At 37.1% G+C, this 23,328-nt stretch overlaps 1 pseudogene; it reads right to left on the reverse strand.

Annotated features, from left to right (window-relative positions):
- Positions 1-1,365: 1,365 nt before the first annotated feature.
- Positions 1,366-21,356, reverse strand: LOC132503745 (olfactory receptor 10J1-like; annotated as a pseudogene).
- Positions 21,357-23,328: the final 1,972 nt, after the last annotated feature.

Consider the following 23,328-nt stretch of genomic DNA (forward strand, 5'->3'; position numbering starts at 1 on the left):
CCTTCTTGACCCTAGTATGATTAGAGAGTCCCAAGTCCTTTGTTTGGCAGGCAATTTCAATGCATCCTCACTGGGGACACTTGGACTGTCTTCAAGCAGAAGAAGGACAGTGGGTGAGAGACATGGATCATTTATTTATTTATTTATTTATTTATTTATTTATTTATTTATTTATTTATTTTAACATCAGCCCTTTATGGACTGGAAGACATTTGGCAAGTTCTGCCTCTTTTGAACGCCAGGCCAAATCATCCTAAAGTCTTAAACTTTTTTCACAAATCAATACAATTTTCCCCTTCAGAAGGCAATAACAGTAAGAATTAGGAGACTCCCAGACTCTTGTTTAGGCAAGGGTTTAAACTCAGAGTTTGAATGAGGTACCCAACGGTTAACAGAAAATGAGTTCATCAATGTAAATAGAAATGAAGAGGGCAAAGGCAAGACACAGGCATCAGCCCAGGCTCCGCATAGAGGTGAATGAAAATCACAGGCTAATTTCCAGATCTGAGACAGCCAGGGTTAGTTGAGAGGTGGTATTAATACATTTATTTCCTTCTTTTTTTTTTGGCTGGGCCATGCAGCTTGTGGGATCTTGGTTCGCTGACCAGGGTTCAAACGCGGCCCACCAGCAATGGAATTGTGGAGTCCAAATCACTGGACAACCAGGAAATTTCCTTAATAAATTTAATTTCAAAACAGATCTTCAGAAAGCCAGCCCTACACTTGTGAATACATTATGGCATAGGCATTTCTCCCAGAGAAAGCATGTATAACTGCAGTGACATTCAGTTGCTTGGTGTGACAAGTTACTTACTCACATGTAAATATACAAAACTCACCAAGGAAACAGTCCTAATGTGAGCTTCATCAAAATTGGGGGAAAAAATTCATGGGTCTCCAAGGCAGGTGAGAATATTTTAAGCTGGTAATATTTCTTCTGGAATGTCAGAGTCTGTTACTCTTGTCATTGCCCAAAGGAGAAAGTGATGATAAGTCGGAAAGGTGGTTTTAACTGTGCTTTTCACAAATCTTGTCCACTGACCATGTTATCTCTGAAGTTTTAGAGCTCAATATATACCTGACATTTAGGTTGACCTTTCAACCTATCACCTCAAACAGGCGTTATGCAGCCCACTTTTCTGGCATTAACAAAGTGGAAACAATCAGTCACCTTCTTGTTTATTATTCCCTACTGGCTTTCCACTTTGTAAGGAGCATCTGACCATATCCCTGGTGGTAACCCCCCAAATGAATAGAGGGTATGGGAGAATGATGGTAAAAACAGAATTCAAGTCAGGGAAGCTCAATTCTTTAATGCAAGCTTACCACCAAATTTTCTCTCTGAGTAGAGGAAGAATTATAGGATCAATTTTTCTTGTGATTAAAAAAATACCCAGAGTATGATAGGGTATATATCAAGCTACCAAAGATCCTAGGCAAGAGATTTTTGCCAACAGCACAGTGAAGGGCATCCTTGACCTCCTTGCTCCTTAGAGTATACACCACAGGATTAAGGAGAGGAGTAAAAACGGTGTAAGTCATTGAAATCAGCTGGTCTTGATCCCTCATGATCTCTGATTTGGGCTTGGGGTAGGGCATGGAGGCACAGCCATAGTGGACAATGACCACAATGAGTTGGGAGGTGCAGATGGTAAAAGCCTTCTTCCGGCCCTCAGCAGAGGTGTTCTTGAGGATAGTGGAGATGGTGAAGACACCAGAGATGAAGACCAAAACCATGGGCACCACAATAATGAGTGAGCTGACAAGGAAATTAATTATGTCATGTATAGTGGTATCAGCACTGGAGAGTTTCATAACTGCGCGGATGTAAGAAAAATAATGGGCTGTCTCTCTGTCACAAAAGGACAGCCTGAACACAGAGGAAATCTGAATTGTGGCTACAAGTAGGCCAATGCTGCAGGCCCCCCATACAAGCTGGGCACACACCTTTTTGTTCATGATGACTGTGTACCTCAAGAGGTTGCAGATGGCCACATCGTGGTCATATCCCATTGCTGTGAGTAGAAAGCACTTGTTGATGGCCAAAATGATTATAAAAAGAAAACCTTGGTGGCACAGCCAGCCAAGGAGATGGGTTGGCTCAGGCTTGCAAGGTTGGAGAGTATTTGAGTACAATGACCAATGTGTACAAGGTCTCTGAAGTGGAAAGCATAGTAAGAAAGAAGTACATGGGTGTGTGAAGGTGGCGATCAATACTGATAATTGTCACAATGATGACATTGCCAGCCAAGGTTAAAAAGTACAAAGTAAGAAATATCACAAATAGGATGAGCTGTGTTCATGAAAGCTGGTAAAACCCTAGAAAATAAAATCACTCACCACTGTATGGTTCTCAGTCTTCACTGAGAAATTCCATATCCAAAAGCTGGAGACTTAGGCCAAGCAGTCAGAACACATCAGTGCCCAGTGCTTTGAGTAGGGGACTTCTAGGAGAAGGAAATAATAAGTATCTGCTCCAGATGGATGTCTGGTTAATGAGGATTGCTGTTCACCTATAAGTAAAAGATATAAAAACATAATCAAGAGAAACAAGAAGAACTACAATGCTGCTGTCTGTGGAACAAAAACCACATTCACAGAAAGATAGACAAGATGAAAAGGCAGAGGGTTATGTAACAGATGAAGGAACAAGATAAAAGCTCAGAAAAACAACTAAATGAACTGGAGATAGGCAACCTTCCAGAAAAAGAATTCAGAATAATGATAGTGAAGATGATCCAGGACCTCAGAAAAAGAATGGAGGCAAAGATAGAGAAGATGCAAGAAATCTTTAACAAAGACGTAGAAGAATTAAAGAACAAACAAAAAGAGATGAACAATACAATAACTGAAATGAAAAATAAACTACAAGGAATCAATAGCAGAATAACCAAGGCAGAAGAATGGATAAGTGACCTGGAAGACCGAATGGTGGACTTCACTGCCATGGAACAGAATAAAGAAAAAAGAATGAAAAGAAATGAAGACAGCCTAAGAGACCACTGAGACAACATTAAATGCAATAACATTCACATTATAGGGGTCCCAGAAGGAGAAGAGAGAGAGAAAGGACCCAAGGAAATATTTGAAGAGATTATAGTCAAAAACTTCCCTAACATGGGAAAGGAAATAGCCACACAAATCCAGGAAGTGCACAGTCCCAGGAAGGATAACCCCAAGGAGAAAAACACAGAGACACACAGTAAACAAATTAACAAAAATTAAAGACAAACAAAAATAATTGAAAGCAACAAAGGAAAAATGACAAATAACATACAAGGGAACTCCCATAAGGTTAACAGCTGATTTCTCAGAAGAAACTCTACAAGCCAGAAGGGAGTGGCATGACATATTTAAAGTGATGAAAGGGAAGAACCTACAACCAAGATTATTCTACCTGACAAGGCTCTCAGTCAGATTTGATGGAGAAATCAAAAGCTTTACAGACAAGCAAAAGATAAAAGAATTCAGAACCACCAAACCGGCTCTACAATAAATGCTAAAGGAACTTCTCTAAGTGGGAAACAAAAGAGAAGAAAAGGACCTACAAAAACCAACCCAAAACAATTAAGAAAATGGTCATAGGAAAGTACATATTGATAATACCTTAAACATGAATGGATTAAATGCTCCAACCAAAAGACACAGGCTTGTTAAGTGGATACAAAAATGAGACCCATATATATGCTGTCTACAAGAGACCCACTTCAGACTTAGGGACACATACCGACTGAAAGTGGGAGGATGGAAAGAAATATTCCATGCACATGGAAATAAAAAGAAAGCTGGAGTAGCAATACTCATATCAGATAAAATAGTCTTTAAAATAAAGAATGTTACAAGAGACAAGGAAGGAAACTACATAATGATCAAGGGATCAATCCAAGAAGAAGATATAACAATTATAAATATATATACACCCAACATAGGAGCACCTCAATACATAACGAAATGCTAACAGCTGTAAAAGAGGAAATTGATAGTAGCACAATAATAGTGGAGGACTTTAACACCTCACCTACACCAATGGTCAGATCATCCAACATAAAATTAATAAGGAAACACAAGCTTTAAATGACACAATAGACCAGATAGATTTAATTGACATTTATAGGACATTCCATCCAAAAACAGCAGATTACACTTTCCTCTCAAGTGCTCATGGAACATTCTTCAGGATAGATCACATCTTGGGTCACAAATCAAGCCTCGGTAAATTTAAGAAAACTGAAATCATATCAAGCACCTTTTCTGACCACAACACTATGAGATTAGAAATCAATTAGAGGGAAAAAATGTAAAAAACACAAACACATGGAGGCTAAACAATATGTTACTAAATAACAAAGAGATCACTGAAGAAATCAAAGAGGGAATCAAAAAATACCTAGAGACAAATAACAACAAAAACATGACAATCCAAAACCTATGGGATGCAGCAAAAGCAGTTCTAAGAGGGAAGTTTATAGCAATGCAAGCCTATCTCAAGAAACAAGAAACATATCAAATAAACAATATAAACTTACATCTAAAGAAACTAGAGAAAGAAGAACAAGCAAAACCCAAAGTTAGCAGAGGGAAATAAATCATAAAGATCAGAGCAGAAATAAATGAAATAGAAACAAAGAAAACAATAACAAAGATCGATAGAACTAAAAGCTGCTTCCTTGAGAAGATAAACAAAATTGATAAACCATTAGCCAGACTCATCAAGAAAAAGGAGAAGACTGATATCAATAAAATTAGAAATGAAAAAGGAGAAGTTACAACAGACAACACAAAAATACAAAGCATCCCAAGAGACTACTACAAGCAACTCTATGCCAATAAAATGGACAGCCTGGAAAAATGAACAAATTCTCAGAAAGGTATAACCTTCCAAGACTGAACCAGGAAGAAATAGAAAACATGAACAGACCAATCACAAGTAATGAAATTGAAACTGTGATTTAAAATCTTCCAGCAAACAAAAGTCCAGGACCAGATGGCTTCACAGGTGAATTCTATCAAACATTTAGAGAAGAGCTAACACCTATCCTACCCAAACTCTTCCAAAATATTGCAGAGGAAGAAACACTTCCAAACTCATTTATGAGGCCACCATCACCCTGATACCAAGACCAGACAAAGATAATACAAAAAAGAAAATTACAGACCCATATGACTGATGAATATAGTTGCAAAAATCCTCAACAAAATAGGAGCAAACAGAATCCAACAACATATTAAAAATGATACACCATGATCAAGTGGGATGTATCCCATGGATGCAAGGATCCTTCAATATACACGCATCAATCAATGTGATACACCATATTAACAAATTGAAGAAAAAAACCATATGATCATCTCAGTGGATGCAGAAAAAGCTATCAACAAAATTCAACACCGATTTATGATAAAAACTCTCCAGAAAGTGGGCATAGAGGGAACCTACCTCAACATAAAGGCTATATATGACAAACTCACAGCAAACATCATCTCAGTGGTGAAAAACTGAAAGCATTTCCTCTAAAATCAGGAACAAGACAAGGATGTCCACCCTCACTACTATTATTCAACATAGTTTTGAGAAGTCCTAGCCATGGCAATCAGGGAAGAAAAAGAAATAAAAGGAATACAAATTGGAAAAGAAGTAAAACTGTCAGTATTTGCAGATGACATGATACTATACATAGAGAATCCTAAAGATACTACCAGAAAACTACTAGAGATAATCAATGAATTTGGTAAAGTTGCAGGATACATAATTAATGCACAGAAATTTCTTACATTCCTATACACTAATGATGAAAAATCTGAAAGAGAAGCTAAGGAAACACTCCCGTTTACCATTATAACAAAAAGAATAAAATACCTAGGAGTAAACCTAACTAAGGAGACAAAAGACCTGTATGCAGAAAATATTAAGACACTGCTGAAAGAAATTAAAGATGATACCAACAGATGGAGAGATATACCATGTTCTTTGATTAGAAGAATCAATATTGTGAAAATGACTATACTACACAAAGCAATCTACAGATTCAATGCAATCCCTATCAAATTACCAATAGCATTTTTTACAGAACTAGAACAAAATATCTTCAAATATGTATGGAGACACAAAAGACCCCGAATAGCCAAATCAGTCTTGAGGGAAAAAAATGGAGCTGGAGGAATCAGACTCCCTGACTTCAGACTATACTACAAAGCTACAGTAATCAAGACAATATGGTACACACAAAAACAGAAATATACATCAGTGGAACAGGATAGAAAGCACAGAGATAAACCCACACACCTATGGTCAACTAATCTATGACAAAGGAGGCAAGTTTATATATTGGAGTAAAGACAGTCTCTTCAATAAGTGGTGCTGGGAAAACTGGACAACTACATGTAAAAGAATGAAATTAGAACACTCTCTAATACCATACACAAAAATAAACTCAAAATGGATTAGAGACCTAAATGTAAGACTGGTCACTATAAAACTCTTAGAGGAAAACGTAGGAAGAACACTCTTTGACATAAATCACAGCAAGACCTTCTTTGTGCCACCTCATAGAGTAATGGAAATAAAAACAAATATAAACAAATGGGACTTAATGAAACTTAAAATGTTTTGCCAAGCAAAGGAAACTACAAACAAGACAAAAAGACAGCCCACAGAATGGGAGAAAATATTTGCAAATGAATCAATGGACAAAGGATTAATCTCCAAAATATATAAACAGCTCATGCAGCTCAAAATTAAAAACAAACAAACAAACAAACACACAACCCAATCTAAAATGGGCAGAAGACCTAAATAGACATTTCTTCAAAGAAGACATACAGATGGCCAAGAAGCACATGAAAAGCTGCTCAACATCACTAATTATTAGAGAAATGTAAATCAAAACTACAATGAAGTATCAACTCACATCAGTTTGAATGGGCATCATCAGAAAATCTACAAACAACAAATGCTGGAGAAGGTGTGGAGAAAAGCAAATCCTCTTTCACTGTTGGTGGGAATGTAAATTGATACAGCTATTATGGAGAATAGTATGGAGGTTCCTTTAAAAACTAAAAGTAGAACTACCATATAACCCAGCAATCCCACTACTGGGCATATACCCAGAGAAAACTATAATTCAAAAAGGCACATGAACCCCAATGTTCATTGCAGCACTATTTACAATATCCAGGTCATGGAAGCAACCTAAATGTCCATTGACAGACAAATGGATAAAGATGTGGTACATATATACAATGGAATATTACTCAGCCATAGAAAGCAGTGAAATTGGGTCATTTGTAGGGACGTGGATGGATCTAGAGACTGTCATACAGAGTGAAGTAAGTCAGAAAGAGAAAAACAAGTATCGTATATTAACACATATATGTGGAACCTAGAAAAATGGTACAGATGAACTGGTTTGCAGGGAAGAAATTGAGACACAGATGTAGAGAACAAAGGTATGGACACCAAATGGTAGAAAGTGGTTGTGTGGGGTGGTGGTGGTGTGATGAATTGGGAGATTGGGATTGACATATATACACTAATATGTATAAAATGGATAACTAATAAGAACCTGCTGTATAAAAAAATAAAATTCAAAAAACAAACAACAAAAAAAGAAAAGCACAATCAGGAAACAATTTCATGTATGGGGATTTATGCAAAAGAATGAATAGGGATGGTATAAGGTAGAAGGAAGGAAGACTATGTGAAGTGTGGAAAAAGTTTTCTGGTGTTTTAGAACATTGGTGTTAGGGGAAAACTGAGGCTAAAGAAATAGGAAACCCATAGTTAAATTTGGAAAAAATTTTCTCATGGTTTACACTTTCAGATTTTTTTACCTAAAACAAATTTTCCAACTATGCCCACAACCCTTCTACTTTTGTTTAAGGCACAGTTTTATCATCTTCCCAAACATCTTCCCTGCTAAATTGCCAAAGAAGGCAATGTTCTCTGTTACAACAAGACATAAGTTTTTGCTTTCTCTCTGTTCCACTTGTTTGCACTGTTCATGAACGCTTTTCACAAATCATTGAATAGCTTCCAATCTGACTGCCCCTGTCTCCCACACACATACACATTATGTTTTAACAAGCCACATTCCTCTATTTCTTTTTTTTCAATACTTACCTCAAGTCTCCTCTTGCCCAGAAAGTCTCAGGACTAAATACAACTGATCAATGCAAGTTCTCTATACTGTAGTTCAATTGCTTAGTGCTATGCAGTAACTGGTCTCATGGATGGTGTGTATTTCTGTGTGTTTTCTACCTTGTGCTTAGATTTGAATTTTCACAGGTAGTTTGACTCTGAACACTCTTCTCTGATTCCTTCAGAATTATCAACATGTATCTTTGGGGAAACCAGTTTGCACATCTCTCTCTATTCCCTACTGGGGAGTTACTGAGGATCAGAAAGTTCTCATTAATAAAAAAAAATTAATAATAACAACAACAATAATAGTCCCTTATGGTACTTTTAGTTAATAAAGAGTTTTTATCTATATTATTTAACAGCATAACTATCCCATATGTTAGGTAAGAATTATCTCCATTTTGCAGATGGGGAACCTAAAGACACATAGGATTAGGTGATCTGTCCAAAATTATTAAGTCCTTGATCCACTTTTTAAATTTTAAAGCCAGTGTAATTTGTTCTGCACCACAACTACCTGAGAAGCATCATGACTACAAAGCTGATGAGGAAGAATAAACTTTTTGTCTTGCTTTGCTTTTATTAAAAATAATTAATGCATTTTCCTCATTCTGGGAATGAGGTCATATTAGGAAAAACTGAAAAACATTGTGAAAAGCGGAAAAATTTGGACCTGTCTAAATAAGTATATGAAATATTAGCATATTAGTGACAATGCATGTCCATTTTCCTTGGCTTGATTTTCCACTTCCAAGTATTTATTTTAAGGAAATAATCAGAGATATGTATCAGGATATATATATATAAGAATTTTTTATGATATTATTTATAATAATGAAAACCAAAAATAATGTAAATGGACACAGGACTGATTAAATAAACTAAAACATATCCATCTGCTGGCAACTATGCAGCCATTATATGTCTAAAAGGGCTGATATGGAAAAATACATTAGATAGATAGTACATAGATAAATAGATCATAATTTGGTAAAAATAAAGAAAAGGTAAAAAGGAATTAACAAAGAAAGGAAACACATTCAATGGCACCCATGCCTTTGAAAAAGCCTGGAAGTAAATATACCAAAATGCTAAAAATATTTTTTTCTGGGTAATGAATTATCTTAAATTAATTTTCTTTTTATGCTTTCTATATATTCAAGACCCTCTTCTTAATTATTCTCTTCTAAACACAAAAACAAGACTGTTAAATTCTTTTCCAAAATGGAACTTTCTAACGAGGCTGCAGAGGATTGAGGAGAAAAGGTGAAAGTAGTGGGTTAATTTATCTTGGAGAAGAAAAAGTTGACAATATAATGTACAACTAACTTAAAGTCTCTGAACAGGCATTTTATAGAAATTTGAGTACCCAAGGGCCAGATTCAGAGGAAATTATCTTCAGTTTTTAAAGAAAGATGGTAGTTGGTAAAAAGAAAAACTTTCTGAAGAGTGGCTGGAAATAGAATGTAGCTAGGGCTTCCCTTGTGATGCAGTGGTTGAGAGTCTGCCTGCTGATACAGAGGACATGGGTTCGTGCCCCGGTCTGTGAAGATCCCACATGCCGGGAAGTGGCTGGGCCCGTGAGCCATGGCCGCTGAGCCTGTGTGTCCAGAGCCTGTGCTCTGCAACGAGAGAGGCCACAACAGTGAGGCCCGCGTACCGCAAAAAAAAAAAAAAAAAAGAAAGAAAAAGAAAAAGAATGTGGTTAGTGAGGCCTCACCTTGGGTGCAGAATTTAAGGGAGAACCAAAAAAAAAAAAAAACTCAGTAATCAAGATGAATTAGATTTAATGCAGTATTTTTAAAAATGAATGTGACAATCCAAGATGAAAAAAATATTAAAATTTTAAATAAAGACAGAACCATTTCTGACTATTACTATAGTGGGATGCAAGTAGTAGAATGAGGGCAGATGTTGCAAAGCAGAAAAATATAAAATATTTTCAAAATATAGAGAAAATATAGATCAAAATATGTGTTCCTTTTCGTCTGAGATGTGGTGACGGGCTAGTCTTTAACCACTTCTGTTTAACTGAGATTCATGATGTATTACTGAACAAGATAAAATTCAAAGCTTATGTAACTGGAAAAATCAATCCTACCTATATGAAGGGGAATGAAAAATAAAAATAAGCTAGGCTAGAGAAGAGAAAAGACTGAATGGAGCTTGTGCATTCCTGCAATTCCATCTCCTCCCCCACCACTCCCTCAGGAAAAGGGGGACTCAGTAAGATGGCAAAGAACTAATGAGTGATAACACTAGGATGGTAAGAGCATGATAACTGAAACAAAATGGCAGCCTCCTTCTGTGGAATTCACATCAATGAAAAAAAGCAACACTTTACACCACTTCCTGTTTCCTTGGATTCTGGATCTTTAGCCAAAAATATCTCTCCATGCTAAAAAAAGTAAAAGTGTTTCCTTCTAGACGCATCATTTTCTGCTTAGACCTGACAACCAGTCCTAGGAAAGGAGTTAATCTTATTCATTTCATTATCCAAGCCTTTGCTTCCAATTGGAAGCAAAGTGGAAAAATTCATGTTTGTGGTAGCTTTACGTCCTTTAAATATAACTGAATCATAGGACCTTAGAGTTAGGAGTAATTTTAAAAGCACAGCACTCCTCAAAAATAGCCCCCAAACTCTGCTTCAGTGCTTCCAATGATTAGAAATTCATTATCTTACAAGTTAGCATCCTCTTGTTTTTTTTTTTTTAAAGAAACTAAGTTTACTTAAAAAAAAAAAAAAACTAGGCTTGAATGCTTTCCATAACAGTACTGTAAGTCTATCTCACTTTTCATTTCTAATGGTGCATACTATCTCATTACATAGATCCATATACGATCATCAGTTCTATTTTTGAGTGGCCCTAGTTTTTAGAAAATGTTACTTCCTATTGATCCATATATGATCATCAATTCTATTTTTGAGTGGCCCGAGTTTTTAGAAAATGTTACTTCCTATTGACTCAATCTCTCTCTCCCTGCAACTTGCCATATCCCACATTATCCCACCTTCTATTTCCTTTTCAGCCTGATAATATTTAAAATATTTCAAGATCATTATAATGTCTCAGCTAAACTTCATGTCCTTGAATCCATTACCACAGCAAGATGAGTATGAAAAAATATAATATTAACGAACATGATAATCAGTACACCAAAAAATACTGCAAACCATAGAGGGAAAACAGTAATGGTTTGGAAAATACCATAGCATTCCATTTTCATTTAGTTCTGCCAACAGCCACTTGCTGTGCCTGACCTTAGCAATAAGAAGGAGGAGCCACTTTCCAGATAGTGATCTTTAAAAGACATTGAAGGCTGACTCTATCCAGAGGAAGCAGGTGAAAACACCATGTATTCAAGAGTCATTTAAAAGGAAAGCTAAAACCCCCAAAGCAAGAAAAACTCAGCTCTTCTAGTATCAGAGAGAACCTCAAATTATTGCTATATTCCTTAGGCTGGGGGCATTTGTTCCTTTGGCTTAGGAAGTGGCCCAGGGTAAACAATGCAGTCTGTTAAACTCCAAATTTCAGGAGCTTTGGATATTTATTTTTCCCAAGAGGAGCAAATCCCTGTACCCCAAGTTTCCTGGGACCATCTGTTTCAAAAATCCCTCCAGGGTACTTAGAAGGTAAGGATGAGAGAACCCTAGAGCTTATCTCAAGGACTTTGTTAGGAACTTGGGTAGTAGAGAGATGCGTTCATTTTCTTACTCACTTTGGGGGATTTTGGAGGTTTCACAAACTAATACTACATTAAGTTTTAGCCAAGTAGACCATAAATATACTGGATAAGTTTACAAAGAGAAGACCCTAAATTTTGTTTTTTCAGGATTAGAGAGCAGCCAACTTCCTGAAAGTTATTCAAATAAGATCAGAGCAAGCAGAGAGTTTATAGGAGCCGGGGCTTCTCTTGTCCAGTTTCAGCCTACAGCCTATTTCCTTATGTCTCACTGACATGTCTCAGCCTAATTCTCCCATTTAGAGAGATCCATCTCCCGTGTTTGGAAAGGACAGAAGATACTTTCAGACCCATCCCTCGTGCTCCCTTTGGTTCATTCTCAGTTTATTCTGGAGAGAGTATGAAACAGCAGTACCTTTCCACTCCAGTAAGCTGAGTTTCTGGCTCAGCATGACCTCTCCATCAAGATGGTCTCTGTACACTTGGGAGATGTTTGAGAAACCATTTTAGCTCTACCATGTAAAAGGGAATGGCTATAAAGATATTGAACTTTGACTAATAATTTTCTTTCTAAAATTATTCTATTTTTTCCTCTGATTAAAGAAAGTAATATATGTTCATTATAGAAAAAACAGGAAAGGAAAAATAAGACACAAATCACTTCTGATCTCCAACTTAGAAATATCAATACTGTAAACATTTTGATGACTGGTTTTCTGATCATTTTTCTATGCATTCATATGTTTGTGTCTGTTTACACACATACACTTATGTTTGTGGCAAAAATGGGATGGTTTTTATTTTTGTAGCCCTTTCTCCTTTTTATCAGCATGAGGGTATGTTAAACAAACTTCTTTATATCCAGTCTGTTTTTTCTCTTAGCAATGTATTGTGAACCTTTCCCATATCAATAAAAATTTTTCTACATTATTCTTCTTAAATAGCTGTCTTGCCTTCTATCATAGAAGTGCTCCATATTATAGTATGGTTTCAAGATTAACATGATCATTGTGCTTTACATGTGGTTGGTAAATCTTTAAAGTTTTTTTAGACTAGATCAGAGTTTCTCAACAGCAGCACTGTTGACATTTTGGGCCTAATAATTCTTTGTTGTGTGTGTGGAAGGTGAGAGGGGAGTGAGGAGGGAGATTGCTGCGTGTGTTACAAGATGCTTAGCAGCACCCCTGGCCTCTAACTACTAGGTGCTAGTAGCATCATTTCCTCTCCCCCCACTACATTAGAAAAAACCAAAAATGTCTCTAAATATTGCCAAATATCCCCCAAGGGCAAAATCATCCTCATTTGAGCATCTTTGGTCCAGAGCATTCTGCCATTCTCCCCACCCCCACCCACCCGTCTTTTTTTTTTTTTATTTCATTTCATTGATATGTTTAAAAACTAGGTCAAAGTTTCATCTTCTGGATATCTACTTACTCATTGTACCATTAAATTTGTTCTTCTATATCCTGTGTTTCCTGCAGATTGGAAGTCAGTTCCAAAGGCTAAATTAGATGCAAGTTCAAGTTATTAAACTATATTAAATATATATATATATATACTATAAACTAGATTATGCTATATTAAACCATATATATAACTATCTTAAACTATACTATATATATATTAAAATTTTGCATTACATCAAGTAGGATTATCAGGTTTAATACATACATATACAAGATACCTATCTAAATTTGAATACTAAATAACTAACAAATAACGTTTTAAGGATAAGGATATCCCAAATATTGTATGGGTCATACTTATATTAAAAATTATTGTTTATCTGAAAATCAAATTTTACTAGGCATCCATATTTTATCTGTCATCCCTCATCAGGAGGCACATATTTTTTGATTATACTACTCTCAGCCATGCTAAGTTGATCAGTGTTTCAGGGAGAAACAGCCTAATGCTCTATTCAAATTGATCCCATCAATCTTTCATCATTTCATCTTTTAATGACTTTTGGCTAAATCAGTTTTTTATTAAGTGATGCAAACAATGCTTTTCTAATCATGTAATTTCTTCTATGGAATTTTGTTTTTTTTGGTATGAAAGTTTATTTTGTCAATTAGGACAAGAATGACAGATATTGAATAAAATTGAGTATAACTGGAATTCAAACTGGGTTCTCTATTTCTGAGTCTAGTGTGCATTCCATTCCAACCAGTGAAAAACGAGTATTCACTTTTGATTGGTTGATGATATGTGACTACAAATAGTCATAATCCAGGAAACATATATCTTATAATTAGCAGAGGTGTAAGATGGTAGGAGTATAGCAGGGGGTAGGAGTGGTGTCTGCAATCATTCAGAAATGATTCTCTAAGCAGGAAAAAATAAAGTTCTAGAAATGAGGGATAAATGATGGTATCCAGAGGAAAAGAGAGTGACACACAATTAAAGAATCTGTGTCATTTTTTCATTTTCCTTTCATTCTGACAACGCATTCTGAATTACACATTTCAAAATAATCCATAAAGCCAAGTACATAGCCATGGATGTGCCATAGAGAGTCAAATTGTTTGTAGTTTCTGAAAGGTCTGTTTGTTCACAAACAGACTGTTAAGGTAGGTCAAAGGAAGACCCCTTTTCTTCAGCTATGTGACATGATCAGAATTAGGCAGCACCAGGAATTTCATCTTTTTCTTCATTTATTGACTTTATTATACTGAATTTCAAGTTAATTAAATTTATAGTTAAATATCCTATGGTTAGAATACAGAAAGAGGATTAGAAGACCCTATCTTGCACATATTTTACATATCTCAATAGAGCTGGTAGGACATCAGTCATAAAAGAAAATATTCTATGATACTAATTACCATAGGAATTCATTGAAGAGTATGAAAAAGAGATACAAAAATTGGTAATTCCCATGAAAGATAAACAATTGAAGATAAAAAGTCGTCAAGGATGTCTTTAGTGTGCTTTTTTTAAATATCTTTATTGTAGTATAATTGCTTTACAATGTTGTGCAAGTTTCTGCTGTAAAACAAAGTGAATCAGTTATATGTATACATATATTCCCATATCCCATTCCTCTTGCGCCTCCTTCCCACCCACCCTATCCCACCTCACTAGATGGTAACAAACCACTGAGCTTATCTCCCTGTGCTAGGCAGCTGCTGCCCTCTAGCTATCTATTTTATATTTGGTAGTGTATATATGTCAAAGCTACTCTTTCACTTTGCCCCAGCTTACACTTCCCCCTCCCTGTGTCTTCAAGTCCATTCTCTACCTCTGTGTCTTTATTCCTGTCCTGCTCCTAGGTTCATCAGAGCCTTTTTTTTTTTTTTTAGATTCCTTATATATGTGTTAGCATACAGTATTTGTTTTTCTCTTTCTGACATACTTCACTCTGTATGACAGACTCTACGTCTATCCACCTCACTACAAATAACTAAATTCTGTTTCTTTTTATGGCCAAGTAATATTCCATTGTATATATGTGCCACATCTTCTTTATCCATTCATCTGTCAATGGACACTTAGGTTGCATCCATGTCCTGGCTATTGTAAATAGTGCTGGAGTGAATGTTGTGGTACATGTCTCTTTTTGAATTATGGTTTTCTCAGGGTATATGCCCAGTACTGGGATTGGTGGGTTGTATGGTAGTTCTATTTTTAGTTTTTAAAGGAACCTCCGTACTATTCTCCAGAGTAGCTTTATCAATTTACATTCCCACCAACAGTGCAAGAGAGTTCCCTTTTCTCCACACCCTCTCTAGTATTTATTGTTTGTAGATTTTTTGATGATGGCCATTCTGACTGGTGTGAAGTGATACCTCATTGTGGTTTTGATTTGCGTTTCTCTAATGATTAGTGATGTTGAGCATCCTTTCATGTGTTTGTTGGCAATCTGCATATCTTCTTTGGAGAAATGTCTATTTAGGTCTTCTGCCCATTTTTGGATTCGGTTGTTTGTTTTTTTGATAATGAGCTTCATGACCTGCTGGTATATTTTGGAGATTAATCCTTTGTCAGTTGCTTTGTTTGCAAATATTTTCTCCCATTCTGAGGGTTGTCTTTTCATCTTGTTTATGGTCTCCTATGCTGTGTAAAAGCTTTTAAGTTTCATTAGGTCCCATTGGTTTATTTTTGGTTTATTTCCATTTCTCTAGGAGGTGGGTCACAAAGAATCTTGCTGTGATTGATGTCAGAGTGTTCTGCCTATGTTTTCCTCTAAGAGTTTTAGAGTGTCTCATCTTACATGTAGGTCTTTAATCCATTTTGAGTTTATTTTTCTGTATGGTGTTAAGAAGTGTTCTAATTTCATTCTTTTACATGTCCGGGTTTCCCCACACCACTTATTGAAAAGCTGTCTTTTCTCCATTGTATATTATTGCCTCCTTTGTCAAAGATAAGGTGACCATATGTGCATGGGTTTGTCTCTGGGCTTTCTATCCTGTTCCAGTGATCAATATTTCTGTTTTTGTGTCAGTACCATACTGTCTTGATTACTGTAGCTTTGTAGTACAGTCTGAAGTCAGGGAGCCTCATTCATCCAGCTCCGTTTTTCTTTCTCCAGATTGTTTTGGTTACTCAGGGTTTTTTTGTGTTTCCATACAAATTGTAAAATTTTTTGTTCTAGTTCTGTGAAAAATGCCATTGGTAGCTTGATAGGGATTGCATTGAATCTGTAGATTGCTTTGGGTAGTATAATCATTTTCACAATGTTGATTCTTCCAATCCAAGATCATGGTATATCTCTCTATCTGCTTGTATCATCTTTAATTTCTTTCACCAGTGTCTTACAGTTTTCTGCATACAGGTGTTTTGTCTCCTTAGGAAGGTTTATTCCTAGGTATTTTATTCTTTTTGTTGCAGTGGTAAATGGGAGTGTTCCCTTAATTTCTCTTTCAGATTTTTCATTGTTAGTGTACAGGAACGCAAAAGATTTTTGTGCATTAATTTTGTATCCTGCCACTATACCAAATTAATTGATTAGCTCTAGTAGTTTTCTGGCAGCATCATTACAATTCTCTATGTATAGTATCATGTCATCTGCGAACAGTGACAGTTTTACTTCTTTTTTTCTGATTTGGATTACTTTTATTTCTTTTTCTTCTCTGATTTCTGTGTCTAAAACTTCCAAAACTATGTTGAATAAGAGTGGTGAGAGTGGGCAACCTTGTCTTGTTCCTGATTTTAGAGGACATGTTTTCAGTTTTTCACAATCGAGAACAATGTTGGCTGTGGGTTTGTCATATATGGGCTTTATTATGTTGAAGTAGGTTCCCTCTATGCCCACTTTATGGAGAGTTTTTATCATTAATCGTTGTTGGGTTTTGTCTAAAGCTTTCTCTGCATCTATTGAGATGATCATATGATTTTTCTCCTTCAATTTGTTAATATGGTGTATCACATTGATTGATTTGCGTATATTGAAGAATCCTTGCATTCTTGGGATAAGCCCCACTTGATCATGGTGTATGATCCTTTTAATGTGCTGTTGGATTCTGTTTGCTAGTATTTTGTTGAGGATTTTTGCATCTATGTTAATCAATGATATTGGTCTGTAGTTTTCTTTGTTTGTAACATCTTTCTCTGGTTTTGGTATCAGGGTGATGGAGGCCTCATAGAATGAGTTTGGGAGTGTTCCTCTCTCTGCTATATTTTGAAAGAATTTAAGAAGGATAGGTGTTAGCTCTTCTCTAAATGTTTGATGGAACTCACCTGTGAAACCACCTAGTTCTGCGCTTCTGTTTATTGGAAGATTTTTAATCACAGTTTCAATTTCAGTGCTTGTGATTGGTCTGTTCATATTTTTTATTTCTTCCTGGTTCAGTGTTGGAAGTTTGTACTTTTCTAAGAATTTGTCCATTTCTTGCAGGTTGTCCAATTTTGGGGGGATATAGTTGTTTGTGGTAGTCTCTCATGATACTTTGTATTTCTGCAGTGTCAGTTGTTACTTCTTTTTCATTTCTAATTCTGTTTATTTGAGTCTTCTCCCTTCTTGATGAGTCTAGCCAAAGTTTTATCAATTTTATTTATCTTAAAGAATCAGCTTTTAATTTTATTGATCTTTGCTATTGTTCCCTTCCTTTCTTTTTCATTTATTTCTGATCTGATATTTGTAATTTCTTTCCTTCTGCTAACTTTGGGGTTTTTTGTTCTTCTTTCTCTAATTGCTTTAGGTGTAAGGTTAGGTTGTTTATTTCAGATGTTTCTTGTTTCTTAAGGAAGGATTTTATTGCTATAAGCTTCCCTCTTAGAACTGCTTTTGCTGTATCCCATAGGTTTTGGGTCATTTTTTTTTTATTGCCATCTGTTTCTAGGTATCTTTTGATTTCCTCTGTGATTTCTTCAGTGATCTCTTGGTTATTCAGTAGCATATTGTTTAGCCCCCATGTGTTTGTATTTTTTACAGATTTTTCCTGTAATTGATATCTAGTCTCATAACATTGTGCTCATAAAAGATACTTGATATGATGTCAATTTTCTTAAATTTACCAAGGCTTGATTTGTGACCCAAAATATGATGTATCTTGGAGAACATTCCATGAGCACTTGAGAAGAAAGTGTATTCTGTTGTTTTTGGATGGAATGTCTTATAAATATCAGCTAAGTCTATCTGGTCTAATGTGTCTTTTAAAGCTTTTGTTTCCTTATTTATTTTAATTTTGGATAATCTGTCCATTGTTGAAAGTAGGGTGTTAAAGTCCCCTACTATTATTGTGCTACTGTCAATTTCCCCTTTTATGGCTGTTAGCATTTACCTTATGTGTTGAGGTGCTCCTATGTTGGGTGAATAAATATTTATAATTGTTATGTCTTCTTCTTGGATTGATCCCCTGATCATTATGTAGTATCCTTCTTTGTCTCTTGTAACAGTCTTTATTTGAAAGTCTATTTTTTCTGATATGAGTATTGCTACTCCAGCTTTCTTTTGATTTCCTTTTTCATGGGATATCTTTTTCCATCCCCTCACTTTCAGTGTGTATGTTTCCCTAGGTCTGAAGCTGGTCTCCTGTAGACAGCATATATATGGGTCCTGTTTTTGTATCCATTCAGCCAGTCTATGTCTTTTGGTTGGAGCATTTAATCCATTTACATTTAAGGTAATTATCGATATGTGTGTTCCTATTACCATTTTCTTAATTGTTTTGGGTTTATTATTGTAGATCTTTTCCTTCTCTTGTGCTTCCTGCCTAGAGAAGTTCCTTTAGCATTTGTTGTAAAGCTGGTTTGGTGGTGCTGAATTCTCTTAGCTTTTACTTTTCTGTAAAGATTTTAATTTCTCCATCGAATCTGAATGAGATCCTTGCTGGGTAATGTAGTCTTGTTTGTAGGTTTTTCCCTTTCATCACTTTAAATATGTCCTGCCACTCCCTTCTGGCTTGCAGAGTTTCTGCTGAAAGATCAGCTGTTAACCTTATGGGGTTTTCCTTGTATGTTATTTGTTGCTTTTCGCTTGCTGCTTTTAATATTTTTCTTTGAATTTAATTTTTGATAGTTTGATTAACATGCATCTTGGCATGTTACTCCTTGGATTTATCATGTATGGGACTTTCTGTGCTTCCTTGACTTGATTGACTATATTTCTTTTCCCATGGGAGGAAGTTTTCAAATATAATCTCTTCAAATATTCTCTCAGACAAATTTTTCTCTTCTTCTGGGACTGCTATAATTCAAATGTTGGTGTGCTTAATGTCCCAGAGACTTCCGAGACTGTCCTCAATTCTTTTCATTGTTTTTTCTTTATTTTGCTCTGCAGCAGTTATTTCCACTATTTTATCTTCCAGGTCACTTACCTGTTCTTCTGCCTCAGTTATTCTGATATTGATTCCTTCTAGAGTATTTTTAATTTCATTTATTGTGTGGTTCATCATTTTTTGTTTGCTCTTTAGTTCTTCTAGGTCTTTGTTAAATGTTTCTTGTATTTTCTCCATTCTATTTCTGAGATTTTGGATCATATTTACTATCATTACTCTGAATTCTTTTTCAGGTTGACTGCCTATTTCCTCTTCATTTGTTTGGTCTGGTGGGTTTTTACCTTGTTCCTTTATCTGATGCATATTTCTCCAATTTTTTTCAGTTTGTTTAACTTACTGTGTTTGGGGTCTTCTTTTTGCAAGCTGCAGGTTTGTAGTTCCCATTATTTTTGGTGTCTTCCCCCAGTGGGTGAGGTTGGTTCAGTGGCTTGTGTAGGCTTCATGGTGGAGGGGACTGGTGTGTGTTTTCTGGTGGGTGGCACTGTAACCTGTCCTTCTGGTGGGCAGGACCATGTCCAGTGGTGTGTTTTGGAGTATCTGTGAACTTAGTATGACTTCAGGCAGCCTCTCTGCTAATGGGTGTGTTTGTGTTCCTCTCTTGCTAGTTGTTTGTCATGGGGTGCCCAGCACTTGAGCTTGCTGGTTGTTGGGTGGAGCTGGGTCTTAGTGTTGAGAGGAATATCTCTGGGAGAGCTCTAGCTGATTGATATTACTTGGGGCCAAGAGGTTTCTGGTGGTCGGGTATCCTAGACTCAGCCCTCCCACCTCAAAGGCTCAGGCCCAACACCCGGCTGGACCACCAAGACCCTGCCAGCCACACAGCTCAGAAGAAAAGGAAGAGAGAAGAAAAACAAAAACACAAACAAAAAAAATGAACGGACAGTGCCCTAAGACAAATGGTGAAAGCAAACCTATACAGACAAAATCACACAAAGAAGCATACACATACACATTCACAAAAAGAGAAAAAGGAAATATATATAAAAGAAAGAGAGCAAACAAACCAATAAACAAATACCCCAATGATAATAAGCACTGAATGCTATGCTAAGATAAACATAAAACCAGAAACAAATTAGGTGCAGAAGGCAAACCCTAAGTCTACAGTTGCTCTCAAAGTCCACTGCCTCAATTTTGGGAACATTCATTGCCTGTTCAGGTATTCTCCAGGTGCAAGGTTTATCAGGTTGATTGTGGGGATTTAATCTGCGGCTCCTGAGGCTGCATGGAGAAATTTCCCTCTCTCTTCTTTGTTTGCACAGCTCCTGGGGTTCAGCTTTGGTTTTGGCCCTGCCTCTGCATGTAGGTCTCCCTCAGGCATCTGTTCCCCCACCCAGACAGGAGGGGGTTAAAGCAGCGGCTGGTTAGGGCTCTCTTGCTCACTCAGGCTGGGGGAAGGGGTATGGTCGTCATAATTGGAATGAGGGTTAAGCCTGAGGGGGCAGAGGCTGGCGTGACTTGCAACAGCCTGAGGTGTGCTGGGTGTTCCCCGTGAAAGTTGTCTCTGGATCTTGGGACCCTGGCAGTGGCATGCTGCACAAGCTCCCGGGGGTGTGTGGATAGTAACCGGCACTTGCACACAGGATTCTTGGTGGCAGCGGCAGTAGCCTTAGTGTTTCATGCCCATCTCTGCAGTCCGAGCTAATAGCCACGGCTCACTGCTGTCTCTGAAGGTCGCTTAGGCGGTGCTCTGCCTTCTGTGGGCACACTGGGAAGAAATCCCCTCCCCTTGCACACCTTGAAACAAAGGTCTCTTACCTCTCTGGCAGGTCCAGATTTTTCCTGGATTCCGTCCTGGCTAGCTGTGGCATACTTGCTCCCTTCAGGCTGTCTTCACACAGCCAACACCAGTCCTTTCCCTGGGGTCTGACCTCCGAAGCCTGAGCCTCAGTTCCCAACCCCGACCCGCCTGGGCAGTTGAGTAGACAAGCCTCTCAGACAGATGAGTGCTGGTCAGCACCTATCCTTTGTGCAGGATTTGCTCCGCTTTGCCCTCTGCACCCCTGTTGCTGTGCTCTCTTGTGTGGCTCTGTTTCATTAGAGTTATTAAACACAATCCTGTTATTTCCAAAATTTTATATATATATATATATATATATATATATATATATATATATATATATTTATTTATTTATATTTATATATTTCATTTTATTATTTTTTTTTTTTTGCGGTACGCCGGCCTCTCACTGTTGTGGCCTCTCCCGTTGTGGAGCACAGACTCCAGACGCACAGGCTCAGCAGCCATGGCTCACGGGCCCAGCCACTCCATGGCATGTGGGATCCTCCCGGACCAGGGCACGAACCCGTGTCCCCTGCATCGGCAGGTGGACTCTCAACCACTGCGCTACCAGGGAAGCCCCCAAAATTTATATTTTATTTGAAATTCTCTCCAGTCTCCATCACCCACTATCCTTCCACCTTCCCCCAAGCATAGAGTAGGCTTATGGCTCCAGTGGCTTGATATGTGTTGGGAGGTGAAGTGTAGTCACCACATACTGCTTTCTCTTCCCAACATAAGCCACTTCCTTCCTGGGAGGTGAGAAGAAAGAATGGAGAATAAAAAGCAATATCCACAGTGTATTAGCTGTCAACTCCTTGTTTTGTTGTCACTGCTATTCCTGAAATGAATATCACCTTATAAGTGGAGGTACAGTTGTGGTAATTTACCCTTTTCATTAGTTGCCAAGATTTCTTTAACATTGTTGGATGTTCTTTCTCATTTGTCAGTTATCCAAAAGTAGGTGCTTTTGTAGGAGTACCTCTACGCTTTTCAGAGGAACCTATGTTCCATTTTTGCACAGTTCCAGCCTATCCATCTAAGGCTCATTTACTTCAGCTCTGATTGCAGGCAGCCCACTCCACAGTCTCTTCTTATCGGAGTGCCCATTACCCAAAGAGTGACTCTTTGGGGGAAGATAGGCAAGATGGCATGCCCCTACCACTTTCTGTTTTGTTCACCTAACCCATGGGACATTTGCTTAGCTTTGCCACACAGAATGCTGACAAAATACAAGGTAACTCCTAGCACGCCACCCCTCAAGTCCATCACTTTTTTCTGGACTTTTTTTGTAAGCTCTAGCAGCATTAGATACTCTTCCAGAATAAAGCTTCATAAACCTTAAGGCAAAAGATGGCCATGAGCTCTCAAGTTATTGGAGGTGGAGGGAATGATTCAATAATCCCAAATGTTGTGGGAAAGGTGTTGGGGCCCCCCACTGAATGTCTTCCTTTCCCATTTTTAAGAACCTAGCTATTCAAACCTCTGAGCTTCAAATCCTGGCTCTGTCATTCATTAGTTGTATGATCTCTCTACTTCATGGAAAACAAGAATGCTAAGGGTACCTACTTCATAGGTATTAAATACTTGCGAGTATTAAATGGCATAAAGCACTCTGATATAGAGTAAGTGCTAACAATTAATATTGTTGCTGCTACACGTCTATTATTTTTACTGGAAAACCAGGGAAGTCCTGACACAACTGCTTTGAAAGAAGTACAATTCTTCTTTCAACTGTTTTGAAAGAAGTACATTACAATTTTTCCTTTATTATTTCTGCCTATGGAAATCAAGATTTGGTAAAGTCAAATGTGGTTAGAGGACCTCCCTTTTATGCATCTTTGTACCCTACACAGTACTCAGTATATTGCTATGCATGTAGCAGCTGCTGAACAAGTCAAGAAACACACTACAGTGTCTGTGATACAATGGATGATTCCAAAATGCAAATATTCCACATACTATTGGTAAACCAATATATGTTAATATAATGTGGAAGTGAG

The sequence above is a fragment of the Mesoplodon densirostris genome, chromosome 2, assembly GCF_025265405.1.
Source record: "Mesoplodon densirostris isolate mMesDen1 chromosome 2, mMesDen1 primary haplotype, whole genome shotgun sequence".
In the NCBI taxonomy this organism is placed as follows: Eukaryota; Metazoa; Chordata; class Mammalia; order Artiodactyla; family Ziphiidae; genus Mesoplodon; species Mesoplodon densirostris.